At 52.2% G+C, this 18,132-nt stretch overlaps 1 protein-coding gene and 1 long non-coding RNA gene across 2 annotated transcripts in view; one reads left to right on the forward strand and one right to left on the reverse strand.

Moving 5' to 3' along the window:
* Positions 1-18,132, forward strand: part of BCOR (BCL6 corepressor) — an 86,754-nt gene that overhangs the window by 12,730 nt on the left and 55,892 nt on the right. The window lies entirely within an intron of this gene.
* LOC149744341 (uncharacterized) lies at positions 9,887-17,590 on the reverse strand. The gene is made up of 3 exons (XR_016391383.1): positions 17,307-17,590; positions 12,122-14,644; positions 9,887-11,652 (listed from the first exon to the last, which is right to left on the reverse strand). It is a non-coding gene; the product is annotated as an uncharacterized LOC149744341 (long non-coding RNA).

Genomic DNA, 18,132 nt, shown 5'->3' on the forward strand with positions numbered 1-18,132 from the left:
TGACTCCCCAGCATGGCCGTGACTTCTTTTTGACTTGTCCCAGAATGGGTGCCCCAGAAAGCCAAGAGGAAGCTGCATGGCTTTTTCTGACTTGGCCTTAGAAGTCTCACGGCATCGCTTCTGTTGCATTCAGAGCAGTCATGAGCCCACCCAGATTTCTAGGAGTGGGAGCATCGCCCCCACCTCTTGATGGGAAGAGTGTCAAATGACCCACGGACCTGTTTAAAACTGCCACGGTATCTGATGGGGTTGTGATCAGGATTAAGTGAGATATCTTTGAAGTGCTGGACAAATGTGAATTCCTCTTCTTCTAGTTGGAGGCCCAGGAGCTCCCAGGGCAAAGTCAGTGCCAGGTGCCAGGTTTCCAGTTGCTTTTGTTCATGTCTACTGGGCCGTAAGGATGGGGTGAAGGGACAGCCTTTCTCAGTTTCTTTTTTTTTTTTTTTTTGGCGGTATCTTAGTTTCCTGACCAAGGATTGAACCTGGGCCCCGGCAGTGAAAACGCCAAGTCCTAACCACTGGACCACCAGGGAACTCCCTCTTTCTCAGTTTCCAGTCATTTCTAGTGCCTTGGGTTAGTTAGTACAGGGCAGCAGTGAGGTACTTTCTGATTCCCCGATGGGGGTTGTTGGGTGCACAAGGTCTCCCGTGGTCCCCTGAGACCCCGTATCAGCCCCAACCAAGTGCCTGGGCCCAACTGGAACCTTCTTGGGCTCCAAATGGGAACACCCGGCTGAGGACACAATGTCTCCAGGACAGATGCCCTGGTGTGGGTCCCTTGGGAGGCCCACACGTGTTGGGATGGGGAACTGAGTAGCAGCTGAATAGAAAGCAGTCAGAGAGAGTGGCTCTTGGCGGCACTGTTCCTCCTTCTCTTGTTCAGGAGTGGGTCCCATCTCTGCCCTTGCTTTCTTCGCCCCCAGGTCGGGAGAGAGTCGGGGGCTGAGGAGAGGTCAAAGGGAGACCATTGGGCCAGCTCCCGGGCTGCCAGGGGAAGATGGGGGATGGCTTGCCTTCCAGAGCTGCATTCAAGGGTGCCTCCGGATAAGGCAGCGTTAAGAGGGAGGCTGGGTTCCAGTTGGTGCCAGAGTGGGTAGAATTTGCCCAACAGGGAAGGCAGGACAGAAGAGGGAGGAGCCCTTATGCGTCTGCTCCAGTGAGCTGCTGCCTTTTGGGAAGGTGGCCTGGTGCTCTCCCTGAGGTGCTCTCCCATGGACCCTTATTCTGGAAAAAGACGGCGGGACCTGTGTTTGGCAGTCTGAGGACGCTGCTTCCTCTGGTCCTCCTGCTTTTCCTCCTGGGGCTCTCTCACCTCCTTCATCACCGCCACTAGCCTCACCTCACGTTGGGCGACCGTGTTGTTCAGAGCAGGGCAGGGTAAGGCTCAGAGCCGCACAGCCATGCAACACTTTAGCCCCCAGAGCTCACATTATTGCGCTCCTCCGTGCCCAACACCGTGCTGAGGGCGAGAAATGGTCCACAGGCCTCGTGATGCCGGTCCAGGAGAGCAAATTGATGAACAGGTACCACGTGCCCAAGTGAATGATACACGTGTGTAAGCACCTCAGGAATCCATGGCCGGACAGCTCTCGGAGGGCTGGGGAGGCCGGGAGAGGACTAACTGGGCTAGGCCATAATGCAGGCTGCTCATCCTCTCACAGCTCCGTGCCTCAGTTTCCCCATCTGTAAAGTGGGGATAACGAGGTGCCCGCCTTGAAGCGTCAGTCATGAGGATGAAATGAGGGGATGCAGATAAGCACTTGACAGGGCCCCGGGCACACAGTCAGCCCCTAATCAAGCTGGTCTTCGGTGGTTAGGGATTTGCATAAGCAGGAGTGAGGGAAGGACGGAGGAGAGCCTGGGGAGTTGCCATGGGAGGGCGGAGTCATCCAGAAGGAGAAACCAGCGGGGAGCCGGGAGGGAGGTGGTGGAGGGGCGGCCTGCTACAGGGGTGGGTTCCATCCGCCCCTTCCTGCCCCCAGGCAAGGACAATGAAGAGCTCCCCACACCCCCCACCTCCACCTCCCCAAGGCCTCCCAGCTCCTCCCCCGTTTGGACTGCGTCAACCTGCTCCCTGAGGCTTTTCCAGGTGGCTCCACCCTGGTTCTCCCTTGCAAACCTGGCCTGGCTCCTCCTTATAGACCAGCTCCTCCTAGTTCTATTCACTGCGGGGGAGGGGAGATCCCCATTCTCCTTAAGCATCAAACCTTGGGGGAGAAGAAAGACTGTCACTTTGCAAGTCCAGGCCCACTAGCTTTGTGACCTTAGGAGAGGTACTTAACCCCTCTGAGTCTCAGTTTCCTCATCAACAAGAGGGTAATCATTGCGACTAGTGACTTGTTTTGCCCATACTTCTAGGAGAATTAAATAAGAGAATGCATTCAATATGTACCTAATACTTAGTAGGTGCTTAATAAATGGTGGCTATTTCCATAGTGATTCTACGGCTGTGTATCCAGAAGGTGTTTGGTTAAACGACATCCGGGGATTTGACTGGCATGGGCAGCCGCTCCTTGTTGGCAGATAAAGAAATGGAGGTCTTCCTCTCTCTTGATGATTCAGGGAAAGCGCTCCCTGCCCCCTTTCCCTCCTGAGAGGTACCCCATGCTGTGCCTCAGAATTGGAAACAGCAGGCACAGACAAAGTGCGGGGTCAAGCCAGAGGTAGCTGAGGGAAGAAAGAGTTCTAGATAAAGATTTTTCTCACTTAATGGAGGGCTTTGCCCAATAGTCACGAAAACATAACTTTCTTCTAAAACTCTGGGATGGAACCCTTTCTATAGTATGTCTCAATGAGATGTATTACTTTGTTATTGCTGTGTAACAAACTGCTCTAAAAATGCAGTGGCTTAACACAACAACAATTTCTTCTTCCTCACCATTGGGTGGGTTGGCCGGGCTCGTTCATGCAGCTCACTCATCTCAGGGGAGGCCCAGGATGGCCCCGTGCACAGTATGGCAGTCGGTACCAGTTCTCAGCTGGGGTGAACAGTGGCTCTCCAACGTGTCACCTCGAATCCTCTAATACACAAGACTGGCTTCCTTACGTGGCATTTTCAGAATTGCCTGAGAGCGTGAAGCAGGTTGCTGCAAGGTCTTTTAAGGCCTTATCTCAGAAGTCACACAGTATCACTTCTGCCACATTCTGTTGGTCAGAGTGAGTCACCAGGCCAGCCCAGCTTCTAGGGAAGGGGACATAGATTCCACTCTGTATTAGTCTGCTCGGGCTGCCATAACAAAAGTACCGCAGATTAGGCCCCTAAAACCACCGAAATATACTGCTTCACAGATCTAGAGGCTGCAAGTCCCAGATCAAGGTGTGGGCAGGGTTGGTGGCTTCTGAAGCCTCTCTCCTTTGGCTTGTAGACAGCTACCTTCTTCCTGTGTCCTCACATGGTCTTCTCTCTGTGTGTCTGTGTCCATATTTCCTCTTCTTATAAGGACCCAGTCAGACTGGATTAGGGCCCACCTGTGTGAACTCATTTTGAATGACCACATTTTAACTTAATTACCCCTTTAAAGACCCTAACACCAAATACAGTCACATTCAGATCTACTAGGGCTTAGGATTCCAAAATGTGGATTTGGGGGGACACAATTCATCCCATAACACACCCTTTGGTGGGGAGAGCTACAAAGAAGTTGTGACCATCTTTTTTTGGCCATTTTTAATCTATGACAGGAGACTGTAGTAAAGACTCAAACATGCTAGTACTGTTATTTCTGCCATTTTATTACCTGCCCATTGTGAGCCTAGTGAGGAAGAACTCCAGCTCTAGGTCCTTAAACCCTCCAGTTTCACTCTCTCCGACAAACACGCATCTTTCCCCGGGCAGCTGCCCCTTAGTACATCACTGCAGGGGCTCAGCAGGCTGCAAGGACCTCACGTGCCTGTGCCACTGGCTCCCTGGCTTTGAAGGGACTGTGTGGGCAATCTCCCAGAACAGGACAAGCCAGGCTGGCCTCACCGGCCTTTATCACCCCACGCCCCAGGCCCCAGACAAACCCCTCCATCTTCCACCTGGCCTGCCGCTTCCCCCAGGTGCCTGGGGGTGTCTTTTTCAGGGCAGTCTAGTTCCCATAACACCTGACTTATACATACGGAGTGTTTAATAAGAGTTTGAAGAATAGAATTGAGTTCGGAATCTTCGTGGTCCCCTTAACCCCTAGCTCAACGATTCCTCCCAGTCCTCATATCCCAAAGTCACCAAGAGCCCATTGGGGATTTGGAAGGTTTCTCCTATCACAGCTTCTCTGGTTCTTATTCCTCCCCTCCCAGGCCCCTGCCCCTTCCCCCAAATCCATTCCACAGCTGCCTTTCCTCACCACGTGGCATCCTCAAAGACGCAGGGGTTTTGACATTGAACCTGACATTTATCTGCTGTGGATTGGTGGAACGGTGATGCCGGGAGAGAGGAAACATTTCTGCTCCCCCCAGAACCCCCTTACACACACACACACACACACACACACACACACACACATACACTCCCGGAGCCAGACAAATGCAGGTAAGTAAGACACAGCTGTAGGTCCAGCCACCCCAAGAGAAATGAGAAAGTGTGGAAGAAAACAAGAAGAAAAGGTGCGGAGTTGGGAGAGGTCAAGTGCCATATTATTTGCAGTCCTGATGGGCACACAGCGCAGCTCAGGGATGCGGTGTTGGTAGCAGCCCAGCAGAAAAGGCTGACAAAGCCAACACCCACTGCCAGAGCCGCAGCTCTGCGGGTCGGCCCGACGAGCTCTGCCTCTGAACACCACTGTTAATTGACGGAACGGTGAATGTGCAGAAACCTTCACCCCCAAAATGCGATTAACTGACTGTAGCGTCCCTACTGACTACACTGCCCTCCCGCCCACAGTGACCACCCACCCGCGTCCCCACCCCTGCCACTGCACACACAGCTTGGTGGCAGGCCAGGTGTGAGGTACCCTCCAGGGTGGGAGAAACAGGTTCATCCAGAAGGGGAATTCACCCAAGGATTTCAGGAAAGAGCCACAACGGGGATTTCTGATCCCCAGGACCCCCCCCCCTTTTTTTTTTTTTTTTGCGGTACGCGGGCCTCTCACTGTTGTGGCCTCTCCCGCTGCGGAGCACAGGCTCCGGACGCGCAGGCTCAGCGGCCATGGCTCACGGGCCCAGCCGCTCCGCGGCATGTGGGACCCTCCCGGACCGGGGCACGAGCCCGCGTCCCCCGCATCGGCAGGCGGACTCTCAACCACTGCGCCACCAGGGAAGCCCCCCGTTTTTTTTTTTTAAAGTTGCTGCTTACATGGATGGACCTAGAGATTATCATACTGAGTGAAGTCAGAAAGAGAAAGACAAATATCATAGGAGATCACTTATATGTGGAATCTAAAAAAAATGATACAACTGAACTTATTTACAAAACAGAAACAGACTCACAGACTTCAAAAACAAACTTCTGGTTACGGGGGGGGGGGCGGGGGGAAGGGTGGGGAGAGGGATAAATTAGGAGTTGGGGATTAACATATACACACTACTATATATAAAATAAACAACAGGGACCTACTGTATAGCACAGGGAACTATACTCAATATTTTGCAATAAACTATAACGGAAAAGAATCTGAAAAAGAACGGATATATGTATGTATAACTGAATCACTTTGCTGTACCCCTGAAACTAACACAACATTGTAAGTCAACTATACTCCAATATAAAATTAAAATTAAAAAAATAATAATGGTAAGAAACGACCAAAAAGAATTGCCTCTTGACCCACAGTGGATGCCTTCGACCTGTAGAAAGGAAGGTCAGCCAGTATCTGAGACTCCCTGGCCTCCGAGTTGCCCCAGGGCCCAGGAAAGAGGTCAGCCACACTAACCGCCCTGCTGTGGCCAAGAGCCCCTGCTGCGCCGCGCAGTTCCTGCTAAGTCAGAACGCGTTCTCCCAACAGTCTGGCTGCTCGGCAGGCCCAGGCGGCAGTGCGCAGCCACTGGCTGAGTGTGACGCTGGGCTGTGGGCCTTTGAAACAAGCGCGCTTCTCTTCACTCTGGACTCTGAGTTGTCTGCTTGGAAACAGAGAACATCCTGGCCCTGGCGGTGAGCGATCTAAGCCCTGGTGGCAGGGGAGTTGAGATCTCGGGATGAACGGCTGAAGGCTGCTAAGAATATCCAGCCACAGGCCTGACCACAAGCCAGTGAAGGCCCCACGTGGCGGCTTCCGTGGTCCTTCAGGCGTGGGAGGAGGGAGCTGACTGGGCAGCTGGTGCTCGTGGGGTCCCTCAGTTGGAAGTGTGTAGACGCAGAAGTAAAGAGTAGGGTTAAGTAACATTTTAAAAAAATCCAAGAAGCCCATGCTGCCCCCAAGGAATGCATAATCCCAGGAGGAAGGACGTCAGCCACAAGGGACTTAGAGCGCGTTGCAGGTTAAAGCGAGGACAACCAAACAGAAGGGGCCGGCGGCAAGGCACCTCACATGCGTCTGTGAGGCTGCAAGTGTTAAAGAGAGAGCACCCACACCGGCTTCCTGAAGCCACATCAGGTGGGTCTCGTGGCCTAGCAGCTGGCGGCCTGATGGGGAGCCCGGGATACATGGTCCGTCCTCTACACCCCAGTTCCCACATCTGCAAAGCCAGGGATTCGGGTCACTGTTTCATAAACGTTTTGAAAGGTCAGGTCTCAGACCTTCCGGACTTTGATGCATGCGCCCCCGGAAAAATGGACACGGGCACCAAGGCCACCATTTTTGCACTATTTCAAGGGGTTGCCCGGCCCCAAGCTGACCATCCAAGGATCTCAAGCAAAGGTTCTGAGGTTTTGGCTTAGGGGAGGAAGTGTTCTTGGAGGTCTGGAGACGACTGGGAAGAGTTCAGGGATAAAGTGGGATTGAAGGAGGCGCAGAAATGAAATTTCTACTCCTTCATCCAACAAATGTGGTGAGTGGCAGCTGTGGGCAGGCACAGTGGGTGCAGCCACAGAGGAAACACAGGGGTCCTGGGTCTTGTGGGACCGCCTTTCTAGCTGGAGAGACAAGCCCCTTCGGCTCCAGCCACACAGGCCGTCGTCGTTCACTTGCTCAAATAGTTCAGGGGCAGTCGTACTTCAGGACCTGCGCACTTACCTTTCAGCTGCCTGGAGCTCTTTTTCCCGTATCCCCAGACAGCTGGTCCCCTCTCAGCTCAAAAGCCATGCCCGGGATGAGGCCTCCCGCCATCCCCACCCTTCGCAGCCACGCTGCCCTGTTTCATCTTTGCAGCTCATATCATCAGGGACCCTGTCAATCTTGTTCTCCACGGTGCCCTGGTGCCCAGGACAGTGCTTGGCATACAGTAAACACCTGTCAGAGATGGCGATGAACCAAATGAACTAATTATAGACTTAAAGATAGATTGCTGCGAACTGGTGAGGCCTGTGATGTAAGGCTAAGGACCAGGTGGTTTGAGAGGGCGAAGCTGGGGGACTAACCTGGCTCGGGGGAATGTGTCTTAGAGGCAATGCTGTTTAGATAGAGCTCCAAATGACTAGGAGAGTGGGGTGGAGGGAAGACGGATCCGGGCAGTCTCCTGGGATGGCCCGGATGTGGGAAGGGGCTGGAAACAGAAGCCGAGAGCAAAGGTCTGAAGGGTAGGGCCTGGTGAGCTGGCTGAGGGTTTTCACCTTCATCTCAGTAGTGAAAGCTGTAGGGGTACCATTGCTCTGGCTCCAGGGCGCTGTGCCCTCTATTACCTCTCTGATCCATCCTCCTGCTTTACACTCTGGCCACACTGGAATCCTGCTTGTTCCTTACACACCGCAGGCACCCTCCCGCCACAGGTCCTTTGCACTGGCTATGCCTCTGCCTGCAACTCTCTTCCTCCAGAAATCCTCTGGGCTCCCTCACCTCCTTCGAGTCTTTGCTCACCTCTCACCTTCTCAAAGAGGGTTCCCCTGACCACCCCTGAATCCTGACCCCTTCTCCCGACCCCCTGCCCTCCTGCTGGCCCTTACCTGCTCCCACTTGTCTTTCCTTGGTGTGTATCACTGTCTACTGTCCGAGGCAATTTTAAGACCCGTTACCTTTATTGTTTATCATCCATCTCTCTCCTGCTGGAATACAAGCACCTCAAGGACAGGCATCCATTTTGCTCCCCAGGATGTGCCCCAGGAGGAGTGGGGTGGTCAGAGAGCTCAGAGGTGACTCCCCGGTCCCTGGACTGCTTTCTGGCCATAACTGGGTATCATGACCAGGTGGTGTGTGGGAACCAGGGAGAAGAAGCAGGGTTAGAGGAAAGAAGGGAGAAAGGGGTTCCCGGAGGGGAACATTCATGGGGACCAGTGGGGGAAAGGCTCACCTGTCTAGGGGAGAGTGAAAAGTGCGGTTTGTCTGGAGTGGAAGGAAGTTCCTGCGGAGGAGAGGAAGATGGCAGGAAAGGCCAGATCAGGGGGCCTGGCCAACCGCTAACGCTGTGTACTTGCTGCTCTTGCACTGGTATCCTGGGCCGTGGGCAGGGTGCTGTGAATCCTCCCCCTGAGCATGGCCCATCCACCTGGTGCACTGCTCTCAACGACTTGCTTCTATCATGGAGCAGAAAGTTTGCTTCTGTTCCCGTGATTTTAAACCGTGCTTCCTGGCTGTCTCTAGAAAAACCTCACTGCCCTGCCTCCCCACCCCGACTCCACCCAGAGTGTCCCCCGCTCTCCTGCAGCCGGCTCTCCTGCCCAAGAGCTCGCATGCAATTATAAGCCTTCTCCTTCCCCAGTTTGTTTGCGTATTTTTTTTTTTTTTACTCTTTTTTTTTTTTTTTTTTTTGCGGTACACGGGCCTCTCACTGTTGTTGCCTCTCCCGTTGCGGAGCACAGGCTCCAGACGTGCAGGGTCAGCGGCCATGGCCCATGGGCCCAGCCGCTCCGCGGCATGTGGGATCTTCCTGAACGGGGGCACGAACCCGTGTCCCCTGCATTGGCAGGCGGACTCTCAACCACTAGCGCCACCAGGGAAGCCCCCGTATTTTTTTATTTATTGTATTTTTTTTCTTTTTGGCCACGTCCCCGCGGCTTGCGGGGATCATATTAGTTCCCCAACCAGGGATCGAAGCTGCGCCCTCGGTAGTGAAAGCACAGAGTCCTAAGCACTGGCCAGCCAGGGAATCCCCTATTATATTTTTTATTTTGTTAACATTCTATTGAAGTGCAGCACACAGACAGAAAAGTATCTAAATCCTAAATGTACAGCTTGGTGAATCTTTACAAGCTGGGCACACCCGCGTAGCCAGCACCCAGGTCGAGACGCAGCGTATTCCCAGGCCCCCCACCCCGAACTCCCTGTTGTGCCCCCTCCCAAGGGGCATGCCCCTCTCCACTGTCCCCCTTCCTCCAGGGTCACCCCTAGGCTGACTTTTGACACTTTAGATTGGCTTTGCCCACTTTAAAACTTGAGGTAAATGGAATCCTATTGAGAGTGTGCTTTTGAGGCAGGCCTGCATTTTAAAATCAGTCTTCCTGGCGGCCTTGAGGCCAGTGGTGTTAGGTACTGGAATTGATAAACAAATGAAAAATGGGGTTAGGAGGGAGTGAAGGCAGTTGAGACTGGATCTGGAGAGTCGGGCTGAGTTCTAAGAGGATCTTGAACTATAGGAGGAGGAAGGAAAGTAGCTCACACCTGAGGGAGGGAGAGACCCCTGCCTCTCAGAAGGACATTCTCCATGCTACCCTGATCCCAGAAGTGTCTCTTTAGCTAAAGATTAGAAAGGGTTCTTGCCTTAGGGGAAGAGACCATTCAAGTTCCATTGTTCCAGTGTCCGGGAAGATTTTTCTCTCTCTCTCTGTGTGTGTGTGTGTGTGTGTGTGTGTGTGTGTGTGTGTTTATGAGAGAGAGAGAGAGAGAGAGAGAGAGAGAGAGAGAGAGAGAGAGAGATGGAGAGAGGTATTCCTGGGAACCCATTTCTCTAATAGTAATTCCTAGGGGGTCTCATGCTAGATGGGCAGTACTGGCTTCCACCTGCGTGATGGTGATGATGGTGGCGGGGAGGCCTCAGAGATGGGCAGAGACATTTGAGGATTTTAGAATCCAAAGTCCAGAGAAGGTGAGTGACTTGCCCAAGGTCACACACCGAGGGAATCAGCATTAGAAATGGGATCTCTTGTGCCCTCCCCGGTCCTTTCATTACTGTGTACCACCCCCTTGCTTTTCAAAGAACCTAGTGTTGCCACCAAAACAGCAGAATTACCTCATTTTTCTTTTTTTATAAATGTATTTATTTTTGGCTGCGTTGGGTCTTCGTTGCTGCACGCGGGCTTCCTCTAGTTGCAGCGAGCGGGGCTACTCTTTGTTGCGGTGCGTGGGCTTCTCATTACAGTGGCTTCTCGTTGCAGAGCACAGGCTCTAGGCACGGGGGCTTCAGTAGTTGCGGCACGCGGGCTTCAGTAGTTGCGGCACGCGGGCTCAGTAGTTGTGGCATGTGGGCTCAGTAGTTGTGGCTCGCGGGCTCTAGAGCGCAGGCTTGGTAGTTGTGCTGCACGGGCTTACTTGCTCTGCGGCATGTGGGATCTTCCCGGACCAGGGCTCAAACCCGTGTCCCCTGCATTGGCAGGCGAATTCTTAACTGCTGCCCCACCATGGAAGTCCCAATTACCTCATTTTTGAAAGGCGTTATGAATTCAGTTCTATATGTGGAACGGAGCACAGAGGTTGTGAGTGGGCATGACATTATAATTCACGTCCCACTCTATTTATCTTTGCTGGGTTTTGTGTATCTTTGGAAGCAGCCTTAAATCATTATTGGAACAAAGTAGGGAGAAAAATAATAATATATAATTACAAATGAGGACTAGACCGTATGAATCCTATTAATTGTCTTCCCTGCCATCCTTAGTTTGGGTATTTTCAGAATAATTAAAAGATTAGGCTTTCATTGGTGGAGGTGGTGGGTTAGCACTGAACCCTAAACAGTGGCATCACCTACTCCAGGGATGGCCCCGTGCCACCTGCTGCCTGGGACGCTTTCTGAGTAACACCAAGGGCTGTGCTCCAATCTCCAAGTATTTACTCTCTGCTGAGGAGAAACTCTGGCAAAGGCTGTGAAATAAACCCCAAAGCCAGGGAGAAGCCGAAGAAAGGAAATAGTCAGTGGCGCATTAATCATTGTCGGCGGAGCTAGAGCAGAGGACAGAGGCTGGTTTGAAGAAAGACAGAACCTGAATTATCTTGGAGATTGATCTTCCCTCCTGCACGCTCCCTGTGCCAGCAAATAGGGCAGGAAGGTCCCGGCGCAACCACTGGCATTGAACTGGTGAGGGCATCCGCCGACTGGCCAGCATGCTTTGTCAAAGAGACCAGGGCAGGGATGTGACCACACTCCGTCACGGGCGTCATCCCAGAGCTTCTGCTTACCCTGAACAGGCTGCATCTTGGAAAGCGACAGAACACAAGAGGCATCTCAGAGAGACCTTTGGGACAAATTCACTGTCGTCATGTCCTCAGAGGGCATCGTTGGCATGCCAGCATGCAGTGAAGGCCATTTCCTTTAGATCCAAAGAAAGCACCTAATTATGATGCGCCTGTGGAATTGGCAGAGTAATGACGTTGACCACAGGTGCCTGGAGAGTTGGAAAGACTGCATGGATCAAAGTTCAGGCTCTAGGAATCAGGCAATGAGTGTCCAGGCAAGCAGGCAAGTTAATTATCCTCTAAGCATCAGTTTCCTCATCTGTGAAATGGGGATAATAATAGTACCTTTATTATGGGGTAGTTTGCCCATATGTGAAATGAGATTAGTAATGCATATAAAGTGTTTAGAACTGTGCCTGGTGGATAGTGAGCCCTTAATAAATCCTAGCTATTGTTCTCCTAAGAGCTGAAAAGGGCTAGTGGCCCTCCTCCTCCCCAAATTCAAGAACTTCAGAGGGGCTGTGTAGTGGGTTCTCCCAATATCCTCTCTTCCCTGCTTTAGCTCTCCCCATGGTAAGAGCAGAGTAATCTTTATCAAAGCCCAAAGCTGGGAAAAACGTTGCCCAGAAGTCTGAAAGGGCAAGGTGGTTTATAATCTCACCGAACGCTGAGCCATAATTTAGTACTGGTGGAGGTGCAGAAATTTTCCAAACAGAGCTAGACAATCTACTTGTTCTGGGGAGGAAGTCCTTCCCTTGAACTTGGCCCCTCACTTTTTCAAAGCTTACCTGAGAGGAAGGCAACTCTTCACATAGATGATAAATTCTTAGGTTCCCATGGTGAACACAGCAGATCAACCAAGACCTGCTGATCCCAGAAAGAAACAAACTCCTTTTATGATATTTACTCCAGTTGGCGAGTTGTCAAGACGACCCCAGAGGGACAGGATTGGAGAAGCTATGTAGGATCTGATCCCAGAAATAGTTTAAGGCTTGGGGGAACAGTGCATATGCGTGGGAGACAAACAATTACTCTACTGGAAAGAGCCCAGGTTTGGAGTCAGGTAGAATCCCCGTCGCCAAACTCAGTTAGATTAGCTATATATTTCGGGAGGGCAATTGTGAGCTTCAGTCTCCTTAGCTGTAAAATGTGAATCATAATACTTAACCCATAGGGTTATTTTTGGGGCTTTGGTGAGGTAACTTGGGAATCTACCTAATAAAGTAACTGAAAAGAGCGAAGGCCCTCAATAAACAGTAGCTATTTTTATCATGGAGGAATTATTCATCCTTAAAAAAGACTTGCTTTGCTATCAAATGCATCATAATGCCATAGTTACTGTTCAAAGTCAAACGGCGGCATGGGATTGAGAGAAGAACTCCGATTGCCCAAGGTCACCTGTGACCAGAACCCACTCTTCTGGTTTCTAAGGGTCTGGAGAAGAAGGGTGGTCTCAGTCTTTTGCCACCAAGTAAGGACCAAGTGGTTGGCAACAGGCAAAATACTCTAAGGAGTTTTGGGCTCTGTCTTGCTCTTCTTGGCTAGGACGTCCCTCTCTCACCTCCTGGGGCCGATATTCTGTGGCACTTAGCAAGGATAGGAACGTCCAAGGCCCGCCTTCAGCGTGCACACCCAGGAACCCTGGCTCCTCTGACAAAAGCCTGTATACTTGCATCCCATGCTCCCATGAGCCTCTCCAGGCGATAATGGCTCCTCTGGCCTCATGCTTTACTCTCCTAATTTCTTAGGTCTCGATCCTCACCAGAACTACAGAGCTACTCCCTGCAAGCCCGGACACCTAGCTTTTCCTGAAGCACATGCCCGTAATTACCTTACTCTCTCTTTTTTTAAAAAAAAAATTTATTTATTTGTGTATTTTTTTTTGGCCAGCTGCACCAAAAAAAGTGATTCATGTGGGATCTTAGTTCCCCGACCAGGGATCAAACCCGTGCCCCCTACATTAGAAGGGCGGAGTCTTAATCACTGGAAGGCCAGGGAAGTCCCTTGTTTTGCTCTCTTGAATTTGGTTTCTTCTCTGGCCATGATATAGAATATTGATTAGAGTTAGCAAAAACGTATGAAGCATTCAGTGACTCATTTACTGTTTATCAAGTATTTGGGGGGGCGGAATCCCCTGGTGGTCCAGTGTTTAGGACTCCGCACTTCTACTGCAGGGGGCACGGGTTCGATCCCTGGTCGGGGAACTAAGATTTCACGTGCCGTGTGGCGAGGCCAAAAGTAAAAAATAAATGAAGTGTATTTTTAAGCATCTATATGTGCCAGGCGTTGTGCCACAAATGTGCCGCAAACAACATTATGAGAACAGGGAGGAATGCTCAGAGCCTATTAACAACAGGGGCCATATGTGCTGGCCCTCAGAGGGTGAGGCAGACAGTGGCAAGCCATGAGGTGGCAGGGATCTGGAAGCCTTGTTAAGGAGTTTGGGTTTTGTTCCAAGTACAGTGGGAACTAGTGGGGTAGCGACATGTGACATGCTTTTTTTTTTCTCAAAAGACTTTGTAGCTGCCATGTGGAGGATGGGTTGGGGGAGGGTGAGAGCGGCAGCACAGAGAACAGTGGGGCTAGCAATCCTGTGTGCTAACCCAGGCAAGATGATGGTGCCCTGGCCAAGGTGGATTTGGGAGAATGGGAAGAAGTAGGTTGACCGGATAAAACACTTGGAAGTAGAATCGGTTAGCCTTGCCATCAGACTGGAGGAAGGCGAGGTGGGAGATGAAGGAGACAGGTCTAGAATGACCCCTTCCCTCCCGCCTCCAAGATTATACTTTAAGCACTGAAGTGGCTGAGACATTTTCTGCCATAGGGAAGGGAACTGGGACAAAGGACAGGTCCCAAGGGACGAGCAGGTCTCTTTTTTAAGGGACAGTTTGTCCTGCTTGCCACTCTTTCCCCAGGACCTGTTGCAGGGCCTGACATGTAGTAAATACCCCAAAATATTTGTAGATTAATTGATTTTTTTAAAAAAAATTCAGTTTTAGGTAGGCTGTGAAGCAGGGTGACAAAGAATGTGGACTCTACGGCTGACTGAGTTTGAATCTTAGCTCCACCATTTTCCTAGTGACTTTGGGAATGTTCTGTGACCTCTCTGCCTTAGTTTCCTCATCCGTAAAATGTGGATAATAATTCTACCTGCCTCAGAGGGTAGTTGTAAGGATTAATCGTTAATTTCTAGGAAGTCCTTAGAAGAGGGTTGCCAGCACTCTGCAAATGTTCACTATTGTTATCATGAAGCTGGTCATAGATGGCCAAATTGAGATGTCAGGTCTGCCGTTTGATATGGGGGTCTGGACCTGGAAAAACAAATTGAAGGGTTATCAGGTCATCAGCAAGTAGGTGGTATTTAAAGCCATGAGCCTGGATGAGATTGGGGCAGCGGGGGAGAGAAGGAAGGACCCAGGCCCAAGGCAACTAGTATAGCATAGAGAAGAGTCCAGAAAGAGACTGAAAGAGACTCAGAGGTAGGATGCAAACCATGTGTGTGTGGTATCCGGGAAGCCAAGAGCAGTTCAAGCGGGGAGTGGTCAGGGGTGTTGAGTGCTTCCAAGGCCAAGGAAGGCTTGACCCCCACCCCCTGCATCCCCACCCTCCAGCAACAAGGAAGTGGCAGGTGATCTTGAGCCCTTTCTGCAGAATAGCTAGGGAGGGTGGAGGTTGAAGAGTGTGGGTTGAAGAGTGCGATAAATGATGCATCTATACAGTGAAATTCCACAGGCCTTGGCACAGCCAGAGCCCATCTCCAAGTGCTGATATAGAAAATGATCTGTAAGATGTAGCAATAAGTTTTATAGGTGAGGTACGGAACAGCTTGTGCAGTGTGTTCCCATTTCTGAAAATAAAGAAAGTGGTGGTGAGGGTGTTGAAGATGTTTAATCATGTACCGACAAATATGTGTCTGTATCCCCTCTACGTTGTGTTTTACACAAACGGTAAGGTACTCAAATTGTAACGTACTATACACACCCATTCTGCACATTATGGTTTTCCCCTAACGATAGACCTTAGGGGTCATTCCCTATCAGTACTGCAGAGCAAATTTTTATTTTTTAAAAGAGGTACAGAATGTTCCCTTGTATGCATGAACCATCAATGTCATTGCTGGACATTTAGGTTGTTTCTAATATTATGCTGTTACAAACAAAGCTGTAATTTATCCCAATATCTTAGAATAACTTCAAAACGAGCTGAGTTTTAGAGGGCACACAAGGTAAGGAAATGGAAATACTAATGGACGTAGACACCTCTTTTGAGAACTACAGCTGTGCAGGGGAACGGATAAATAGGGAGCCGGGGAAGGAGATGTGGGGCTAAAGAAGGGCATTCTAAAGATGGAAGATGCTTCAAGGGAATGAATACAACAGAGTAATTCAATAAAGAGTGCATGGGGGTGGGGGAGGGAGGCAGTCAGGAAGAGCCTCTGCCAGTGATATTTTTGCAGGTGTAGGAGGATGACTTAAAATGGTACGAGGCCCTGTGCTGAGTGCTGTGGGAACAGAAGGTTGCATGAATGGACACAGGCCTTCAGGAAGGTTCCACTCCAGCAGGGAAGCTACAATGTTTCACAAATCAGTTGTGATATTGTCAGAAAGTGGTTGATTCTGTTACTGAGGTATAAAGGTCTATAAACATCCCACTGGGTGCCTGCTGGTGGAATTTGCTCACACTTCCGGTGATTCCCTGGGTTTTTGATAAACCATTAGCTGGAGGAGAGGAGAATGATATTTTGCCTGGAATTTGTGGATTTTCCTATAGGGATTAAATGACATGCACGCCCTGGAAGGCTGAAAGAAAAGGAAAGGAAAGGAAACGAAGAAAGGAAGGAAGGAAGGAAGGAAGAAGGAAGGAAGGAAGGAAGGAAAGGAGGAAGAAAGGAAGAAATAAATAAATAAAAATCCCAAGAAGAATTTATATTCCTGATGGCTTTGCTGATGGTCGTGTAAATTGTATATTTAATCAAAGGCACTCGAATGTCTCTCTCTCTTTTTTTTAACTATTGAAGAGCCATTTAAATGTCAACGTAAGTGATTCCCTCCCAAATAGTGCTGTTTATACATTACTTCCCCTAATAGACCATAATGATTCATAAGGAGGCATTTCGCGCCTCTAAATTGTAGGCCTATTGAAATATAAATTAAGATGATAAATAATTTGACCTTACCTGAGAGTACTAAGTATTTACATATGTCAAATACGAAATTACCCTGAATATCAGGGTCCCTGAAAAGGCAGCCTTCCTCTCCTGGCTGAATTCAATAAATGAAACGGGTTTAAATATCTCCTTTAGAGTGTGGAGAAAAGAGAGGGGCAGACACAAAAGAACGGGCCGGGAACCCGGCCGTCCCCGCCCTCCAGACTTCGCCTTGGCCTGGGGCCCCGGGACCCCTCCCCGGGAGTGCAAGGCGGGTGCCGGCCGCCCCCGCGTGCCCCGCGCGCCCTCTTCGCCCCCTCCTCCCGCGACGCCGCTGGAGTTTCTAAACATGGAGTTTCTACAGGAACTTTGCCAGGCCGAGCTCGCCGCCCTCCCGGATCCCCGCAGCGGGATTCACCGAGTCGGCGGCGCCGCGCGGCCTCCCCGCCCCCACGCCTCCGGGGAGCCGCTGACCTGGCGGCCTCCAGCTCCGCAAAGCCGCTCCGCCAGGTTCATAACCCGAGAAGGTGCGGAACCTCCCGGGCCCTGCGCCCCCGCCCGACCCTGCCAGGGCCCCGGAGGGTGGCAGCTGGGCGCCCTCGGCGGGACCCAAGCCCAACCTGCCCGCCGGGCCTGTTTGTTGGCGGCCGCCTGAGCTTGGGGCCCGGGGCTCGGCGAGCTCTCCGCTCCCCGGACCGGGGCCGATCCGCGGGGGTCGCCGAGGCGGTGGAGGGGCGCAGACCACGGAGGGCCCGGGCTGGGTGCATTGACCGCTCGCGCCGGGTTTTTGTTTTGTTTTGAAGCCGGGCGTGGGGGAGGGGCAGCACCTTGTCAATGAGAAATTTCCTGTTCGCAAGACTCTGCTTGCAGAGTTTCTGTCCTGCCCTTGAACTGACAAGTGGATCTCCGCAGCGCGAGCCCCCGAGAGTTCATCCAGCCGCGCCGGGCGCGCGCAGGGGTGGGGGCGGGGGCACCCGCGCCGCGGCGCCGAGCCCCCGGGAGCCCGGCGGAGAGGGGCCGACGCCTGCCCTCCCGGTTCCCGGGCGCACCCGTGAGCGCCCAGCCGAGCGGTGACTAATCTGCGGCTCTGGGCCTCTTGGCGCGCAGCCCGGGCTCGCCTCCCTCCCCCTCGTTCCATCCCCCTCCCCGCCGGCCTCCCGGCCCCGCCGCGCCGAGCTCCGCGGAGAGAATCGCGCGGGCCGCCGCCGCCGCCGCCGTCGCGTTCCCGGGAGTGTGGGAAGCGGGTCGGGGCAGGCGGCTCCCGAGCCGTCTCTCCGGTCGCTCTTCTTCGACCCAGGCCCAAGTGTGCGTGTGTGTTTCCTTCCCCGTAAGCACTTTGATCAGCGTTTCCTCAGCGCCGTGGAGGAGCCAGGGCGAACTGGAGCTTTTAACCCCCTGCGTGCCGCCCCACGGTGGGCTCCGTGGGGAGGGTGCCGCTGGGAGACCAGTCGACACGGGGGCAATCGGTTTGGTTTGGCAAGCCAGTGTCTGGGGGAGCCCGACCGGATCCGAAGAGCTTGCCCAAGCGCGGCAGGCTCTCCTGGGGAGAGCAGGCCGCGAGGCCCGGGGCGGCTCGTTAATGTTCCAGCCTGCCCGGGGGCCGCACAGTAACCCGACCTGACTGGCGAGGCGAGGTGCGGGCTTGAAAGGCCC

Source organism: Delphinapterus leucas, chromosome X, assembly GCF_059928025.1.
Source record: "Delphinapterus leucas isolate spDelLeu-1000000601 "Yukka" chromosome X, BTC_Dleu_Yukka2, whole genome shotgun sequence".
NCBI classification, from domain to species: Eukaryota; Metazoa; Chordata; class Mammalia; order Artiodactyla; family Monodontidae; genus Delphinapterus; species Delphinapterus leucas.